Source organism: Orycteropus afer, unplaced genomic scaffold (genome assembly GCF_000298275.1).
Source record: "Orycteropus afer afer isolate SDZICR_OR568_19922 unplaced genomic scaffold, OryAfe1.0 scaffold00064, whole genome shotgun sequence".
NCBI lineage: Eukaryota > Metazoa > Chordata > Mammalia > Tubulidentata > Orycteropodidae > Orycteropus > Orycteropus afer.
This window is the reverse complement of record NW_006921651.1, coordinates 7,939,176-7,951,609: the sequence shown is the minus strand read 5'-3', so window position 1 is coordinate 7,951,609 and position 12,434 is coordinate 7,939,176. Positions and strand designations below refer to the sequence as shown.

The 12,434-nt window shown below is 41.0% G+C and overlaps 1 protein-coding gene across 1 annotated transcript in view; it reads right to left on the bottom strand.

The window, feature by feature from the left end:
• The window catches only part of HPSE2 (heparanase 2 (inactive)), a 967,353-nt gene that overhangs the window by 852,719 nt on the left and 102,200 nt on the right, over positions 1–12,434 (bottom strand). The window lies entirely within an intron of this gene.

Sequence of the window (12,434 nt, the reverse complement as noted above, 5' to 3'; positions counted from 1 at the left end):
CTCCTTCCACTCTGTCTCCTCCCCTCCTTCACAGAAATTCAAGATGTCTCCCACATAAGCCACATTCAATCAGACACAACCACAGAAAGGTTCTTCTCTCCTCCGCCACCTCAGAAAGTAGGCTGTTGCCCTGCCCTTGATTCATAAGGGAAAATTAAGAATTGTTCTCACAGAAAAACTTATTTTATGGTGCTGTTGTTGTTGTTATGTGTCGTCGAGTCGGCCCCGACTCATAGTGATCCCTCCTTGGATTTCCGAGGCAGTATCACTACGGAAGTAGATTGCCCCATCTTCCACATTCTAAATTATTTCTAATCCACCTTGCTTTGATATTTCAGAAGTAGATTACCAGGTCTTTCTTCCAAGGCACCTTTGGGTGGATTCAAACTGCCAAACTTTCGGTTAGTAGCAGAGCTCTGAACCATGTGCACAACCCAGTGACTCCCTCTGTATGTACACGTTGTTGTTAGTTGCCATCAAGTCAATTCTGATTCATGGTGACCCCATGTGTGCAGACTAGAACTGTTCCACAGAATTGTCAAGGTTGTAACCTTTTAGAAGAAGAATGCCAGGCCTCTCTTCCGAGCCACCAACATTTTGGCTAGTAGTTGAGCACTTAACTGTTTGTGCCGCTTAGTACCAACCTATGAATATACATACATATATATCTCCAGGATAATGTATTATACTTACTTTGAAATGTCAACTAACTCAGTAACTATCTTTGAGGAAATACAGTATAAAGGGACTATTTCTGAAAGCAGCAATTTGGCATTTGATATAAACATAGAAATCTAAAGGATATGTTAGTCTGGAATTAAAAAAACATTGATTTCTACTTTGGGTCATGTGAATTTGAGATTACAAAGGAACATGCAAAGAAGAAGATCAGAAATGTGAAAGTGCAGGCAGAAGAACAGTACTTGCATTTACATTAAAACTGATGAATTAAAACATCAGGGCCCCTCACTTACACAAGTGCCATTCAAGGCCCTAAGCAATGAGTTTGCATAAAGGCCTTAGCAATGAGTTTGTATAATCATAGTTTGGCAAAATTTGCAGAAGACAGATATTTTAAACAAACTCAGTTTAAGACCACTGTCTCTTTGCACTCTGACTTCTCCCTCTGTGTTAGGCATCAGTGTAGCTATTGACATGCTTAAAATAAGCCTAAGGGAAGTTGCATTAGGAATATATAGTTTATATATTTACTGGAGTATATTTTCATGGTTTACGATAGTGTTTGTCTATAGTTAAATTATTGCTAACTGCTCGGCATAGTAACACCTTCTAGGAATACTACTGCAAAAATGGCAGAGGTGGAGACAGCTGACCTCCGTTACCTTCACAAAGGGGATAAAGAATCACCACCAGCATCAGCCCAAGGCTGATTTTTATGAAGCGGAGATCAGACATACTTCCTCTCTCCAACCACTTTCCCAATGCTAACACCACCTGTCCTTCTCACGGCATTCTCTGCTTCTCTGCTGGATTCAATAATTTATTGCAATGGCCACACAAATCACAGACAATACTCATGATTATGGGGTTTAGGAGATAAATATCAAGTTTTAATTTAGGATCAGGTATGACTCAGGATACTGTTCTTAAATCAAGACAGTTCTCCCCACCCCTTCTGGCCCTTGGCCTCTCAGCCCTCAACCTCTCAGTCCTTCACCCCTCTTGGGCAGGCCTGGCCTCTGCCCTGCTAAGGCAAGTGTTACAAAATTCTTCATCTCTGCCATTAAGCACCTAGAGGCACCCCACTCCACCAGGAAGCCTTGGCCTAAAGGCACCCAGCTATCTCAGTCCATGGGTCAGCAAGCCTAGCTCCATCAAGTGCCCAGCAAGCCCTTTGCCCAAACGTCCTCGGCTCTCTCACTCCTGGGCTGGGGAAACCCACTGCGTCATCTCCTGCTGGCGTCCTGGTCTTGCTGCCTCTGCTGCCACCATTTCTCTGCTGCTGCTTCTCGCCATCTCCCATCACCTCCAGTCTTACAGCTCTCTGTCTCCTGGTTCTGGGATGGTCCCAATGCAGAGACCCTGTGTGCACAGGATGCATTCTATTCCCATCCCCTCTCGTTTGTGGTAGTCAGATACTCCTTCTTCCTCTGAGATGGCTCATTTTAAGCCTAGCAGGATGGTAAAACTGACCAATACCCTCATTATAGAGTTCCATCATCTTATTTGCACAGTCCCACCCCTACAAGAGTACCATGCATCTTATTAGTATTATTGGCAAGCTGTCCAATCACCTTGGTGGACCACATACACTTTATTTGCATAGTCCCAACCAATTTTTTTGGTGGGAGTTACAAAGACTATGGCTGGAAGGTTCATATTAAATAATTCCCTGCACTGTAACTGTCATCCACTATGCCAATTCATTTGGGTAAATACCCAGGAATGCAATTGCTGGATCAAATAGTAAGCCTATGTCCAGCTTTGTAAGAAACTGCCAGTCTATCTTCCAAAGTGGCTGTACTATTTTGTATTCCAAATTACAGTGAATGAGAGTTCCTGTTGCTCCACACCCTCACCAGCAGTTGGTGTCTGTGTTTTGGATTTTAGCCATTCTAATAGATGTGTCCATGGCAAACAACAACAACAACAATAGATGTGTAGCAGTTTCTCATTGTTGTTCTGAAATTCCCTAATGGAGTATGTCAAGCTTCTTTTCACATGCTTATTTGCCATCTGTATATCTTATTTGGTGAGATGACTGTTCAGATCATTTGCCCATTTTTTAATTATATTGTTTTCTTATTACTGAGTTTTAAAAATTCTTTGTACACTTTTTACAAGTCCTTTATCAGTTTTGTGTTTTGTAAAATATTACAAAATATTTCTTCTAGTCTGCAGCCTGTCTTCTCAGTCTCTTTACCATGTCTTTAACAGAGCAGTAGTTTTCATTCTAATGAAGTCCAACTTAGCCATTTTTTTCCTCTCATGAATTATGCTTTTGTTTTTGTATTTAAAAATTCATCAAATCCCAAATCCCCTAGAGTTTATCTTCTGTAAGTTTTATAGTTTTGCATTTTACAAAATGATCACTTTTGAGGTAACTTATGTGGATGAAATAAGGTCTGTGTCTAGATTTTTTTTTTTTTGTATGTGGATGCCCAGTTATTCCCACACCATTGGTTAAAAAGACTACACTTTCTCCATTGAATTGTCTTGCTCCTTTGTCAAAGATCAGTTGACGATATTTGGAATCTACTCCAGAGCTTGCTATCCTGTGACACTCATCTACTTACATATTCTTTCACCAATACCACACTGTCTTCATCTCTGTAGTTTTATAAGTCTTGAAGTCAGGTAGTGTTGGTGCTCCAACTTTGTTCTTCTTCAGTATTATGGTGGCTATTTGAAGCCTTTTGCTTTTCCATATAAACTTTTATATGTAATTTTGAGCTCATACTGTACTGTTTCTTAAAGACAGCCTCTAAAATTCTATAAGCCACAGACATCACAAAACCCTTGATGACAGTTAAAGCCATGTGTGTGGATGGAAACCTAGAGGGAGAAAGCAGAGGATTGAGGACCTGATATATATCCTTACACAGACAAGAAAGAGAAATCTGGAAAAAAAGCAGGAAGGACTGAGTTCCTTCCACGCTACTCAACAATTCCAACCCCAAACCACACGTGCAAATACCTATACATAGTACCTCTTATCCTAGTGTACAAAAAAGGTATGTTACTCACCTATAAACTATTTTTTTTTTTTAATTTGAAGGCATCACAGGCTACAAACTACTCTGAAGAAAGCTGTACTTCTCTGTGTAGGCCTTAATAGTTTGCCAAACAGTCCTTAATTTCCCAAACTGCTGCTAGTCAGAATTTTATTGTAAGAGTAGGAAACTTGTAGATCATTAGCATAGCTTCTTTCACAAAGACTTCTCTGTTTACCCCAGCCTATTCAAATGCCTGTTCTCCAAAACAGCCCTACTCACAGTGAGCTATAGTTGTTTGCATGTTTGTCTCATTATCGGCTTGTAATTCCAATGAGGGCAGGGATTGAGTCTTATCTTCTACATATCCCTAGTTTGTTGGCCTCCAAATCTTTCTGTTTGTATATATTTACCAGTAAAACACTGTTCTGGTTACCTAGTGCTGCTCTGACAAGAATATATCACAAATGGGATGGCTTGAACAAACAGGAGTTTATTCTCTTGCAGTTCAGGAGGCTAGAAGTCCAAGTTCCAAGTGCCAGGCTCCAGGGGGTAGGTGAAAGCCCCTCGACCTTGGGCTTCAGCTCTGCCTCTTGCTCCTGGCTCGCTGAAGCTAGAAAGTCCCAAGATCAGCAGAGCATGGCAGGCTCCTGAACAACAACATGGCTGTATGCAGGGTCCGACCATGCCATAAGCTAGAGACCATTCTAGCTAGAGACCAAAGCTGTTTCTTATATATGGGAAGCAGACCACAGCACTAAAGAAGCTACCCAGCTGTTTGTGGTGGGTCCCACCATGGAGATGATTGCCAGTTTCATCATGGAGAATAACTACCACCAGCTGCCCAGCCACTCAACCAGGCCCAGCCAAGCTGACACACAAACATAACCACCACAAACACTTCTGAGCATATGTCATTCATTCAGCCACACACACACACATACACACTACACTGTACCCACTAAGTATTCATGTAATTTAGTGTAGTAGTTCAGTTTGTGTGTTAACTTGGCTGGGCCTGGTTGAGTGGCTGAGCAGCTGGATGTAGTATTCCCCATGATGAGACTGGCTATCAACTCCATGGTGGAATCTACTGTGAGCAGCTGAGTAGCTGCCTTAGGGATGTGGTCTGCTTCCTATATATAAGGAGAAGACTTGGGGTCTCTAGCTTATGGAATGCTTGAACCTGCATGTGCCTGTACTGTTGTTCAGCAGCTTGCCATGCTCTGCTGATCTTAGGACTTTCAACGGATTTGAATTAATGGCCTGCCATGTGGTTTTGTAACATCAGGACTGTGCCTTTTTACTTGTCAACCTTGGGCTTGTCAGTCTCAGCAGCCAGCAGCTGTCTGAGTGAAGAAAAGGCTCTAGCTTCAGTGGGCTGGGAGCAGGAGGCACAGCTGAAGCCCAAGGCTGAAGGGCTTTCACCCAGCCCCTAGAGCCTGGTACTTTGAACTCGGACTTAAAGCCTCCACACTGTAAGAGAATAAACTCCTGTTTGTTCAAGGATCCCATTTGTGTTATATTCCTGTCAGAGTGACACTAAGGAACCAGAACATTTAGTTACACTATAATGCAGCTCAGAATGAAAAAAATTAAATAATGCAGCTAAAAACTAAACATACTGTAAATGTTTGCTCTATTTTGTTAGTGGTTCAAAACCTTTTTGCTTTGATTTTTAAAAGAGCATTAATAATAATGTTCTGGGTACTATATAGACTTTCAATAAGACTCATGTTAAAATCAGTGTTATGTAAATCCAACTTTCAAATAGTCTTCTTGATCAATTAGACATTTTTTGGCCAGCTGCTTGTCATATTATTTGTATTTTATATGTGACTGACAAAGAGTTCATACCAAAAGATAAACTATCAGTTTTGCAATTTTCTTGCTATTCCCTTGTGCTGACATCATTAGTACTATATTTAATCCAGTTTCTTCTCAAAAATCACTTTACACCTCTTGCCCATTTTGGGGGTTAGCATAAGGATGGTAATATAATCCCTAAAGCCAGTTATCAGGGCACACAAGAACAGCGTATGTTGAAATACACTGAAAATGAGCTAACATAAGATGGCTCATTGTCAACACCACCTAATTATGAAAATTACCACTCTACACTCAGAATAAACTTTAAAATGAACAAAACTAGTAACCTTCTGACAGGTTGACTGCATAAATACTAGCAAGAATCCCTCACTCAATGGATTGTCTTCCATGTCTCCTGGATACCTAGACTCTCCCTTGCCCACCCCGATCTTGGCAAACACTGATCTAAATATGCTAAAATGCACCCTTGGATTTAATCGGACCTGCAGAGGGCTGTCTGCATTTAAGTTGCTGTCCCCAAAATTGCTTTCATTATGTTTCGATGTGATACCATTAACCTAAATGAAGGAACCTATAGCTTCTCATACTGAGAAACCAGGGCGGCTAAAATTAAATTGAATTCAAAAGACCCCTTTCTACAATAGTATTTTAGAGAGTAAGGGTGAAAAGAAGTAATCATTATCTCTTTAGGTCTTCCTAACACAGACTGCTCCAAACAAGGAAGTTCGTTCTGTCTTCATAAACGCAAAGCTTCCATCAGCTTGGGAGAGAAATCAATGACCTCCGGTCTAATTTTGGGAGAAGCAGAGCATGAGCACTTTAAAAAATATATATTTTAGTGAGTCTCAATATTAATTGCCAGTGCAACGCTTTCAATGTATTCCATGTATAGTTTTTATAATTATACCCTTTTCTCAAATGTCATGTTTTATTCTGATCATACTTATTGAAATGTCTTTTGACTCTACTAGTAGTAACTTGTGTGATAATTTCTAAAAGGAACTCTAATGGTGTAATGGGTAAGACTTTTGGCTGCTAACCAGAAGGTCAGAGGTTCAAACCCACCAGCTGCTCTGTGGAAGGAATATGAAGCAATCTATTTCAGTAAAGATTTACAGCCTTGAAAACCCACTGAGGGTCACTGTAAATATAAACTTCACGGTAGTGGATTTGGTTTTTTTATAGTTCCTGAGAGGTCTTACAAGACAGATTATATCTTTGCACTTAAAACCACAAAGCAGTTGTGTAACAGAACTTCTAGTCATGTGCTTTTTAACTTCATCTACTTGTGAATGGCCACTGACTCTTACATAGACATTTCATTGCGTTGATAACAGCATTAGACTCATTCTAAACATGAAAAATACTATCTAATTTATGCTCTGCTCACCCTTAAAGATTCATATTAGGGTAATGAGGCAGAATTCTAATACTAACCAATGTTCATCTAGTTAGTATCATGCCTTCGAGGAGCTTAAAATACTGGGCCAACAGATTATAAACAATGCTCCCCACATGGCACATTTTCAGAGCTTTATTTTCCAGGGGACTGAATGACTTTCTGAGGAGCTCTGGTGGCTTAGTGGTTAAGGCTTTCGGCTGCTAATCAAAAGTCAGTGGTTCAAACTCACCAGGCACTCTGTAGAAAGATGAGGCAGTCTACTTCCATTAAGATTTATAGCCTTGGAAATTCTATATTGGTCACTATGAATTGACTCAATGGAAGTGGGCTTGGTTTGGTGGAATCTTTGTGCTTTATTTCACTAACCTTTACACACATCCTAGATAACAAGAAACCCAAGGTGCAGAAAGTAGTGGACAGATTTATCCTGAAGTTACCACAAATTAAAAGCAAAACTCAAAAATATTTATGATTGGTTCCATGTCATCACACTGTGTCAAATGAGGTTTTAACATCAGAGAGAATACAGAATGGCAAGAGAGCTACCCAAGGGTATTACTTCCATTTAGAAATACAGTAATATTTATCATAGTAACGAAATCTAATATTTATTGAACACTTGCTATATATCAGGCACTGTGCCAAATGCTTTATATATATAACCTTATTTAATCCTCAATCAATTGTCTGAGAAGGTACTGGTATAATCATTATCTATACCTGAGGAAATTAAAGCACAAAAGGGTAAAAAACTTGCCCAAGATAACAGAGCTATGTGTATCTATACTAGTATCTGGCTCAGCTAGTTTCTAACTCAAACTGTCTGATTCCAAAACTCACATGGTGAACCAATACACTATTTGAAATTAAAAGTTATCTGACCACTTCCACATTTCTGCACTAAGAGGTCACTATGATGCCTTCTTTTATAAAAGGATGAAGTAGATCTCTTACAATATATGAAGTATCACTACACTCACATTTTATTATTCAAATACAAGAGCAAGACATTATTCTTTAAATTTTGACACCCTCTGAGCCCATGACTTCCAAAAATAACCTCACGAGAAAACTGCATACTACTACTTACTTTTTAATGATGGGCATGCTGAGGCTTATAACATACTAACAATTAAACAGCTGTAAGGTCTCAGCTGAGAAAGACCTCTCTGACTACCATATTTAAAGTGGTCCCTTCTCCAGATCCACCAACCTCATCACTACCCCGGTGTCAGTGGGTAGTTTGACAGCTAAGAGATATAATACAGTCAAAAGTGTGCTGTGAGAGATGGGGATCAGAGGCAAACTCACTAATTGGGGGTGGAGGGGTGGGGTACTGCTGGCCTGCTGCCAGAGGTAACAGCTTGAAGGGACGTGGCAGGGAGCAGGATGATGAAGCTGCAGGCCGGGGGATAAAGGCGTAGCCTTGCCGCCTAGAACTCAGGCCAGCCTTGTGGCTCAGCAACTGGATGCAGAATATCACAAATACCACCACAGAGCAGATGCCCACAACACTACTGTAAGGCCTTCTTCTGGACCGGGGACACCAAGTGCAGGGTAAAGACAACCCCCAAACTGCTAGTCTGGAAAGGGTGAGAGCAGAAGAGAAAAGGAAAGGAGAAGACTACTAAACAATACAAGACCAACTCTGCTGGCATAATGCCTAAGGCATTTGACTGCTAATGAGGAAGCTGGTGGTTCAAACCCACCCACTCCTCGAAGGAAGACTGGGCAATCTACTTCCATAGAGATACCGCCTCAGAAACCCAAGAAGGGGTCGCTATGAGTCGGAATCGACTCAACGGCAGTGAGTTTAGTTGAGTTTAAACAATACAAATAACAAAAACAAATGAAAAAAACCAAGAATATGGTTTTTTGTAATACACATGACAAAAGATGACTATATCTAACATTTACAAAGATCTCATAATTCAATGAGATTAAACTCTAATTCAAGTCAGCAAATAAACCCAGACAATTCAGACAAAAGAAATAGGGAAGAAATTAAAAACTAGCAATCGTGAAATGCACTTAAAAACAAGGCCAGGGGTGAATTAAGATTTATCTAAACCATTCATGGCACCTCCATTCCCTTTTCCAGTGATTGGTCTAGAAGTGGCCAAGTAGCCTTCATCTGACCGATGAGGCATAAATGAGATTTGCTGAGACACTTTCAGGAAGTAATGTCCTCCCCAATAAGAGAGAGTTACATGCAGAGAAAGTTCCATTCCTGCTTGGGCAACTTTCTCTTCCTGGTTTTAGACATTATCTGGTAAGGATGCAAGTCTTGGAGCTTCAGCAGCCATCTTGTGACCATGAGGAGAGTCATTACCACATACCAGAGAAGGCAGGACAGAAAGTTAATGCCCAGGCTTTTGCTAGGAGTTCTTGGGTGGGACAAATGGTTAAGTGCTTAACTACTAACCAAAAGGCTGGCAGTTTGAACACACCCAGATGTGCCTCAGAAGACAGGCCTGGTGATCTGCTTTCAAAAGGTCACTGCCTTTTGTTGTGGTAATCTGCTTCCATAAAAATTACAGCCTTGGAAACTCTGTAGGACAGTTCTACTCTGTCCTATAGGGTTGCTATGAGTTGAAGTCAACTCAACAGTAACAAGCTTGGTGTGGTTTATTCTATTACTTAATTTGTATAAAATTATATATGTCTACATTTTTCATGTGTTTATGATTCACATGAGGAATCCCGGTGGTGCATTGGTTAAGCATTCGGCTGCTAACTGAAAGGTTGGTGGTTAGAGATGTAGCAATCTGTTTCCATAAAGATTACAACCTTGGAAACCTTATGGAACAGTTGCTACGAATCAGAATTGACTCACCGGATGGCAATGATTTTTTTAAATGATTTAAGTATGTATATGGATGGAGAACGGGGCAATTGCAGTTCAGTGGTAGAATTCTCACTTTCCATGCAGGAGATCCAGAAACAATTCCTGGCCGATGTACTTCATGTGCAACAACCAATCATCTGTCAGGTACAGGGTTTGCTATGATATTAAACAGGTTTCAGCCGATCTTCCAGAATAAGACAGACTAGGAAGAAAGGCCTGGTGATCACTTCCAGATATCAGCCATGGAAACCCTACAAAGCACAGAGCACACAGCACAACAGTCCAAGCCCCAACAAGTAATAATGGGTGGCACAGGACTGGGCAGTGTTTGTTCCATCATATCCATATGGGATCACCATAAGTCAGAGGCCAGCTCAATGCAATGAATAAAGATATTTGTGGAGGAATGCTCATAAAAATATTAATTTTATCTATTATAATTAGACCATTAAGTTGGACCCAACTCATAGTGACCCCTCCCTGGGTTTCCGAGGCAGTATCACTATGGAAGTAGATTGCCCAATCTTTCTCAGTGTAGTGCCTAAGGCACTTGATTGCTAACCAGAAGGCTGGTAGTTCAAACCCACCAGCCACTCCTTAGAAGGAAGGTTGGGCAATCTACTTCCGTAGTGATACTGCCTCGGAAACCCAAGGAGTGGTGCTATGAGTCGGGTCCAACTTGATGGTATATAACAACAACATTATAATCAGAAAGAATGACCAAGCTCTTTTACATTTTGAAAAAAAACATACTTTAACTTTAGAAGTATCGGTTGTAGTGGGAAAATATCCAAATGCTTATGCAAATCAAACAGCAAAGTCATTTTCATTAAAATCACATGAAAAGCAGCTCCTGCCACTATTTTTCAACACTGGTTTGGAGGCTTTAAGAAATTAAAAAGAAAATAATTGGTAAAAATTTAGAAGAGAGACAAATCTGTGTTTGTCTCTGATAGGAGTTATGTGCCTATCAGCAAAGCTCAAGAGGCTTACTAATAAACTATTAGACTTAATTTAAAAATTGGTGAAAGGATAGGTATAAGCTAAATATTTTAAAAATCAATGGCTTCAAGGGAGGATCCAAGATAGTGGACTAAGCACATACACTATCCAGAATCATTCCAACAAAAACTCGAGAAACCAAGTGAAACAGACATGGATGACAATCCTGGAATCCAGAGCTTCAAAGGAAAAGATAAAGAAGTAGATCAAATATCAGTGAGAGGAAAACAAAAATACAGCAATGAGGGAGGCACACGGAGGAGCGAACAGCCAACCGGTACAGAGCTGCCATTGTGAATTATTGCAAGTAGGTTCCAATTGGACCAGGAACCAGATAACTGGTTCCATTCACCCTGGACTGCACCAGCACCCACATCAATGAAAGTTGGTCAGAGAGGTGTGATCTTCCCCCTTACCTTGAACAACCTCCTGGTGACCAGAGACATGGCACCCTACCACACCCACATGGAAGCTGGTCAAACCTCCCCCACCACCAGTGCTGTACTTTAAAAAAAAAAAAAAAAAAACTTTCTACTTAGTTCTCCCTTATTGCTGCTCTTTTTTTTCCTTCCCCTTCCCCTACCCTTGAGCTGACCCCTTGACCCTGCCACCTCTACAATTAGGAACATATGCGCACAGCAGAGCACCATCCCACAGCATGAGCACTGTGTTCCCTCCACAGCCATGTTTGGTGGTTAGCACTTTCACCAATACTGTGCTGCTTCTTTGTTTTTATCTTTTCTCCCTTTTTCTTAGTTCCTCTCTCTTCCTCATCCCCTGGTTTTTCTCTCTTTTCACTTACTTTCTCCTTCTGCTCCTCCTTGTTTAATGATCCCACGGAGCATGTGCCTGCTATCTCCCTCGTCTCTATGGTCAGAAGTGCCCATCCCCACCACTTCTCATACAGTGGTGCACACACTCAAAGAATGAGCTCTGCATTCCCACTGCAACTGTATTTGGAAGCTAAAGCTTCTGCCACCCAATGCCACTTTTTCCCCTTTCTTCTTAGTTCTTCCCACTTCCCCTTCCCTCTTATTTAATTATTTCTTCTTTTTTTTAATACTGCAGAGTGGGTGCCCCATGCACTGCCAAATCAGTAGCACCTGACTCTGACCCTCTACATTCAGTAGTGTGTGGTCCCAGGAAGCAAACACCATATACAGCCATGTTTGGTGACTAGCACTTGCACCAATACTGCGCCACTCTTCTGTTTTCTTACTTTCACTGTTTTTCTCATTCTTTCTTTCTTTCTTCTTAGACCTTCTTTCTCCCCACTTTCTTCTCTTCTGCCTCACTTCCTCCTTTTTGTTCATTCTATTTTTCCCCAGTAGTTAGGAGCCACTGACCGTATCCAACCATACATACCACATCTGCCTCCCCACCCTCTGGGCAAGTCCACCACCTGCTCCAGCCACTGGATCAACAACACACAGCAGCCAAACCTGCCCAGCCTGCCCTCTGCTACTTTACATGACCAGTGATCAGAGACTCATGCCCAAATTCCCATGTGCTACCAAATACACCAGGGACAGGTGATGAATGTTCCAATGCTACCAAACTAGCAACCAGCATGCCCATCCTATTGCCTGGATACATTAAAAGAAAACAAAAAGGTGAATTAAACTGATATACAATCAACAAATTAATATAATAACACCACATTGTCTTGGAGGCAACA